Below are 7751 nucleotides of genomic sequence, written 5' to 3'. Positions count from 1 at the left end.
GGTGGTGGTGGTGGCGCCATTTTCCTAAAGCAATATGAGCAAAGGACTAACGATCCACTTCACAGGAAAGAAAAACAGTAGCATGTGATATTTTTGGCTCTTCCGCGAGAAGAAATTTGATGGACAATTATAATCCTAAGATCTAGTAACATATTAGATGACAAGGTACCACCTACGAAAGCATTTTGGTGGCACCTATTGCCGAAAAAACTTTTCACAAATATCTACCAAATCAAGGTAGCACCTACTGAGGGAGTCCTGGATTAGGGGGTGTTCGGGTAGCCGGACTATACCTTCAGCCGGACTCCAGGACTATGAAGATACAAGATTGAAGACTTCGTCCCGTGTCCGGATGGGACTTTCCTTGGCGTGGAAGTCAAGCTTGGCAATGCGGATATTCAAGATCTCCTACCATTGTAACCGACTTTGTGTAACCCTAACCCTCTCCGGTGTCTATATAAACCGGAGGGTTTTAGTCCGTAGGACAACTTCATCATACAACAATCATACCATAGGCTAGCTTTTAGGGTTTAGCCTCCTTGATCTCGTGGTAGATCTACTCTTGTACTACCCATATCATCAATATTAATCAAGCAGGACGTAGGGTTTTACCTCCATCAAGAGGGCCCAAACCTTGGTAAAACATCGTGTTCCTTCCCTCCTGTTACCATCCGGCCTAGACGCACAGTTCGGGACCCCCTACCCGAGATACGCCGGTTTTGACACCGACATTGGTGCTTTCATTGAGAGTTCCTCTGTGTCGTTGCTTTTAGGCCCGATGGCTCCTTCGATCATCAACAACGATGCAGTCCAGGGTGAGACTTTTCTCCCCGGACAGATCTTCGTCTTCGGCGGCTTCGCACTGCGGGCCAATTCGCTTGGCCACCTTGAGCAGATCGAAAGCTACGCCCCTGGCCATCAGGTCGGATTTGGAAGCCTAAACTACACGGCTGACATCCGCGGGGACTAGATCTTCGACGGATTCGAGCCACAGCCAAGCGCGCCGCACTGTCTCGATGGGCATGATATAGCTCTGCCGCCGAACAGTGCCCTGGAGGCCGCACACACATCGGTTCCAACCATTGATTCGGAGCCTACTGCGCGGATCGAGGATCAGCGGTTGGACGCTGCCTCAGGGGCTGCGATCTCAGAGGCGATCGAGCCGAACTCCAGCCCCGCACTCCGCATGGCCCGTGACTCTGAGGAGCCGGATTCCTCTCCGAACTCCAAGCCCCCCGCGCCCCTGCCGATCGAATCCAATTGGGCGCCGATAATGGAGTTCACCGCCGCGGACATCTTTCAGCACTCGCCCTTCGGCGACATCCTGAATTCTCTAAAGTCTCTCTCTTTATCAGGAGAGCCCTGGCCGGACTACGGTCAGCAAGGTTGGGATACGGACGATGAAGAAATTCAAAACCCACCCACCACCCACTTCGTAGCCACTGTCGACGACTTAACCGACATGCTTGACTTCGACTCCAAAGACATCGACGGCATGGACGACGATGCAGGAGACGAATAAGAACCAGCACCTGTAGGGCGCTGGAAGGCCACCTCGTCATATGACATATATATGGTGGACACTCCAAAGGATGGAGATGGCGATGGAGCAGCGGGGGACGATACCTCTAAGAAACAGCCCAAGCACCGGCGTCAGCGGCGCCGCTCTAAATCCCGCCAAAGCAAAAATGGTGATTCCGGCACGGGAGATAATACTACCCCGGATAGCGCCGAAGAACACCCCCTCCAGCAAGATTCAGCACAGGAGGACAGAGAAGCCAGCCCTCACGAGAGGGCGACGGACCAAGAGGTTGAGGACGATAATTATACGCCTCCCTCCGAAGACGAGGCAAGCCTCGATGATGACGAGTTCGTCGTGCCAGAGGATCTCGCCAAACAAGAGCGTTTTAAACGCAGGCTTATGGCCACGGCAAGCAGCCTCAAGAAAAAGCAGCAACAGCTTAGAGCTGATCAGGATTTGCTAGCTGACAGACGGACTGAAGTCCTTGCGGCCGAAGAGTATGAACTCGAACGCCCCTCCAAGAGTTACCCAAAGCGCAGGCTGCTACCCCGACTAGAGGAGGAAGCACCTACATCACCAGCGCATGACATGGCCGACCGGCCACCTCGTGGCCGCGACAGAGAGGCCTCTTGGCCCTCCACTCAAGCCATGCCCCGACGCCGCGTCAAGCATACTAAGGCACGGGAAAATGCGCCCGACCTGCGCGACATACTGGAGAACAAGGCAAGGCAAACATGATCGATCTACGGATCGCGCAAGCGCCCCACGGCACGTGACGGTGATCGTCACTCCGGATGCAATAAATCCGGCCGGGCCGAACTCAACAGACAAAGCTCCTTCGAGCTGCGTCGTGATATAGCCCAATACAGAGGCGCCGCACACCCACTATGCTTCACAGATGAAGTAATGGATCATAAAATCCCTGAGAGCTTCAAACCCGTAAACATCGAATCGTACGATGGCACAACAGATCCTGCGGTATGGATCGAGGATTATCTCCTTCATATCCACATGGCCCGCGGTGATGATCTACACGCCATCAAATACCTCCCACTCGAACTTAAGGGACTGGCCCGGCATTGGCTTAACAGCTTGCCAGCAGACTCAATTGGTTCTTGGGAGGATTTGGAAGCCGCATTCCTTGACAACTTCTAGGGCACTTATGTGCGACCACCAGACGCCGATGACCTAAGCCACGTAATTCAGCAGCCAGAGGAATCAGCCAGGCAATTCTGGACACGGTTCCTAACAAAGAAAAACCAGATAGTCGACTGTCCGGACGCAGAGGCCTTAGCGGCCTTCAAGCATAATATCTGTGACGAGTGGCTTGCCCGGCACCTGGGACAGGAAAAGCCGAAATCTATGGCAGCCCTCACGACACTCATGACCCGCTTTTGCGCGGGAGAAGACAGCTGGCTAGCTCGCAGCAACAATTTAACCTAGAACCCTGGTAATTCGAATACCAAGGACAAAAGCAACAGGTCCCGTCGGAACAAACAAAAGCGCCGCGTTAACAGCGATAGCAACGAGGATACGACAGTTAATGCCGGATTCCGAGGCTACAAATCCGGTCAACAGAAAAAGTCATTCAAAAGAAATACTCAGGGCCCGTCCAGTTTGGACTGAATAGTCGACCGCTTGTGCCAGATACATGGCACCCCCGAAAAGCCAGCCAATCACACCAACAGGGATTGTTGGGTGTTCAAGTAGGTAGGCAAGTTAAGAGCCGAAAACAAAGACAAGGGGCTGTATAGCGACAACGAGGAGGATCCCAGGTCGCCGAACAACGGTGGACAGAAGGGATTTCCCCTGCAAGTGCAGACGCTGAACATGATATACGCAACCCATATCCCCAAGAGGGAGCGGAAGCGTGCGTTACAGGACGTATATGCGATGGAGCCAGTCGCCCCAAAGTTCAACCCATGGTCCTCCTGCCCGATCACCTTTGATCGAAGGGACCACCCCACTAGCATCCGTCATGGCGGCTTCGCCGCACTGGTTCTAGACCCAATCATCGACGGATTTCATCTCACAAGAGTCCTCATGGATGGCAGCAGCAGCCTGAACCTGCTTTACCAGGATACAGTGCGAAAAATGGGCATAGATCCCTCGAGGATCAAGCCCACCAAAACGACCTTTAAAGGCGTCATACCAGGTGTAGAAGCCAACTGTACAGGCTCAGTCACACTGGAAGTGGTCTTCGGATCTCCGGATAACTTCCGAAGCGAGGAGTTAATCTTTGACATAGTCCCGTTCCATAGTGGCTATCACGCACTACTCGGGCGAACCGCATTCGCAAAATTCAGCGCGGTACCGCACTATGCATACCTCAAGCTCAAGATGCCAGGCCCTAGAGGAGTAATCACGGTCAATGGGAACACTGAACGCTCCCTCTGAACGGAGGAGCACACGGCAGCGCTCGCAGCAGAAGTACAAAGCAGCCTCTCTAGGCAGTTCTCCAGTTCGGCCTTCAAAAAGCCGGACACTGTCAAGCGCGCCCAGAGTACCCTACAACAAGACCACCTGGCACGTCCTGAGCTAGCGTAGCAATGCAGCCCCAACCCTAGCCCTCGTGATATAGCGAAACCAGTGCTTCGCGTACATAACTACGCTCTTGAAATACCATGGGCACAGGGGAAGGGGCACTATCACGGCACGCCCGAAATATGGCTTAAACCGCACCAGGGGCTGCCGGATTCCTTTTTTTCTTTTTGTCTCTTACTCTCAGGACTCCATACTTCGGATGACCCGTTCGGCAATTCAACTGCCGCACAAATGATGCAAGATCCAGAAAAGCAGACAAGCCATGCCGCATTATGGAACTCCCAGGTGGTCTCTATTGCGAGTAGTATACCTATTTTTTAATACAATTCTGCGGCCTGCCCCTGGCCAGGACATGTTAAATAGTCCAATTTGTTTTGCTTATCGCACTATTTGTATCGTTCCGCTTTCATAGCAGCCTTTCTATAAACAATGCATATCTTTTTGTCTATTTTTTGCATTATCCTCTTTTTATATATATGTTTATCAATAACATGTTGCATCCGTACACTATGGTACGGCAAAAATACGCCAGGGGCTTCAATACCCATCAATATGGCGTGAGAAGTCTGTACACTTTCACAAGTGCGGCACCCCGAACTTATAGCACTATATGCATCGGCTCCCAATCATGATTTGGGTCAATAGTTGGGTTTGCCCGGCTCCTATGTTTTGGTGCCTTACGTTCCGCTATATCGGCTAAGGTAGCACTAGGAGAACTACTGCGATTGTGCCCCAGTTCAGCTAGGCTGAGCACCTCAGTAGAGAAAGCTAAAACTGACTGTCATGATGAAGCGAGAGACCGGTCGTTGTTTGAGAGGTTTCTCGAGTCCTTAAAGACTTATGCCGCTTCGAGCGAGGAACCGGCTTTGTCCGGCCAAGGCGTGGATAGCGCCCCGAACTCGGTCTTCCGAATACTAGGGGCTTCGCCGAAATTTAAAATTATAGAGTTCTATGGATAAGTGAGAGTGTTCAAGCATTATAGTCCGATTGCCTTGTTCGTTGTGTTGAGCGCCTCCCTCGACGGACCCAATCATGGGAAAAAGAGCGCTCAGGTTTATCCCGAACACCCCAGCACTAGTGGCATGGGGGCAGAAGCGGACGACTGACCATCTCTAATTTTTGATAAACGGCTGCACAGGAAGTAATATTTGTGCAGCCGTTTATCGCATATGAACAAGTTTTCAGCGCACAGGATAACACGAGCGAGTTCATTCAAAAATTACATCCTTGGTGCATTCATCCGCCATAAGGCGGGCACCGGCCAGAACATCCTTGTAATAGTTCTCGGGCTTGCGATGCTCCTTCCCCGGCGGCGGCCCGTCCCTCACAAGCTTCTCACCGTCCAGCTTACCCCAGTGCACCTTTGCACGGGCAAGGGCCCTACGGGCACCTTTGATGCAGACGGATTGCCTGATGACCTCGAGCCTTGGATAAGCCTCCACCAACCGCCGCACCAGTCCGAAGTAGCTCCCAGGCAGGGCCTCTCCAGGCCACAGCCGAACTATGAAGCCCTTCAGGGCCTATTCGGCCGCCTTGTGGAGCTCGACCAGCTGCTTCAGCTGGTCGCTCAAGGGCACAGGGTGTCCGACCTCAGCGTACTGAGACCAGAACACCTTCTCCGTCGAGCTGCCTTCCTCGACTCAGTAGAATGCGGCGGCATCGGATACGTTGTGGGGAAGATCTGCAAATGCCCCTGGAGAGCTCCGGATTCGGGTAAGTAACAAGTAGTTTACTTTTATATGTCTGCTTTGCATAGAGAATGCCTTACCCGCCGCTATCTTTTTCACCGCATCCAATTCCTGGAGGGCCTTCTGGGCTTCGGCCTTGGCAGATTTGGCAGTTTTCAGGGCCGCAGGAAGCTCGGACGCTCGCGTCTTCGAGTCGAGCTCCAAACTCGCATGTTTTTTCATGAGAGCCTGAAGCGCTTGCTGCACCTCGCCGACCTGCGCCTCAAATTTCTCCCGCTCGGTGCGCTCTGTGGCCGCTCTCTTCTTGGCCTTGGACAGCGCCTGCTTGAGGGTCGCCACCTCAGTTGTGGCCCCTACAATAAGCAGTATACTCCTGTCATTTTTTGCAATTGCGTCTCCTTATAGGCATTTTTTTATAAGGTATCTCTTACCTTCTTTCTCCTCGAGCTGCCGTTTGGCAAGGCCGAGCTCTTGCTCGGTCCGCTCGAGGCCCTGCTTCAGGGCACCCACCTCCGCAGTCAGTGCGGTGGTGGCCAGCAGCGAAGCCTGCATACGTATATTGACTCCTTTTTTAGTTAGACTCCTGTGATATTTAATAGATCCTCTATTCGTCTTTTCTTTCCGAACGCCAAACAGAGCATCATGGGCTACTGTCTATGCGGTAATATTTTTACATATTTTTACTTACCTCGAAGCCTGTTAGAAGGCTAGCACAAGCTTCAGTCAGTCCGCTTTTGGCGGACCGAACCTTCTGGACCACCATACTCATGATGGTACGGTGCTCCTCGTTGATGGAGGCACCCTTAAGCACCTCCAGCAGATTGTCCGGCGCCTCCGGTTGGACGGAGGACGCCGGCTCAATAGGCTTGCTCCTCTTGGCAGGAGTTTGCCTGCCGCGGTCCGGAACCGTCGATGATTCCGGCACGGTGTCCGGCCTAAAGCCGGACTTGGAGCCCTGGGGGGTCTTGTCCCCTTTACTCCTGGACTCCGGGAGGTCGCCTCGCGGCTCCTCCTGGACCACCTCCTCTTGCCCCGGAGCTTGTCGCGACGCCACTTCGGCGTCATCCACAGCACAAGGGGAGGCAGCGGGCGGAACTGAATTCACGTCCGATGAATCCAGGGAGCCGCTCGATGACTCGTCGAGCCCGTCCTTGGGCGGGCTGCATGATTATATTCGACATTAGGGAAAGCTGCACAACAAAAGGAATATCATGAGTTACTCTGGTATCCGAACACTTACGATTTCGCCGGACGCTTGGCCCTGTCCGGCCACTCCTCTTCGTCCTCGTCGACGTCGGGGGCGTAGTCCGGCGGAGGGGTTTTCCTCTTCTTGGACCCTTCGCCTCCCCTACTAGGGTGGCCTTCCTCTTCTTTCCTTCCCCCGCTGGAGGGGGAGAGGTCTCTTCTTCCTCCTCCTCGTCTTCACGGGAGGAGTGCGTCTCGGACTCATCGGACGACGAGTCCGACACCACCATATGCCGGGAACTCTTTCGAGTCCCCGTGGCCTTCTTCTTCTTGGCCTTCTTCTCCGGCACCACATAAGGTGCCGGAACCAGCAGCTTCACTAGGAGAGTAGGGGCTGGGTCTTCGAGCAAGGGAGAGTTTAGATCCCGCATAGAGTCAAACTATGAAGAAAACTTAACATCCTGTAAAAGATGAAAATATTTTACCTCGCCAGCAGGACGCTGCGAGCTGAATCCGCGGTCTTCGGAGGCGGATGTGGGAGCCTCGGCGCCTTTGGTTAGCCCCTTCCAGACATCTTCGTACGTCATGTCGAAGAAGCCTGCTCAGAGTTCGATGTTGCGCCGGGTTGAACTCCCACAAATTGAAGTCCCGTTCTTGACACGGAAGGATCCGGCGGACGAGCATGACCTGGACTACGTTGACAAGCTTGAGTTGCTTGTTCACCAGGGACTGGATGCATTTTTGCAGTCCGGTCACCTCTTCTTCGTCGCCCCATGACAAGCCCGTCTCCTTCTAGGACGTGAGCCGCGTAG

Source organism: Triticum aestivum, chromosome 7A, assembly GCF_018294505.1.
Source record: "Triticum aestivum cultivar Chinese Spring chromosome 7A, IWGSC CS RefSeq v2.1, whole genome shotgun sequence".
In the NCBI taxonomy this organism is placed as follows: domain Eukaryota; kingdom Viridiplantae; phylum Streptophyta; class Magnoliopsida; order Poales; family Poaceae; genus Triticum; species Triticum aestivum.
This window is presented reverse-complemented; position numbering follows the sequence as displayed.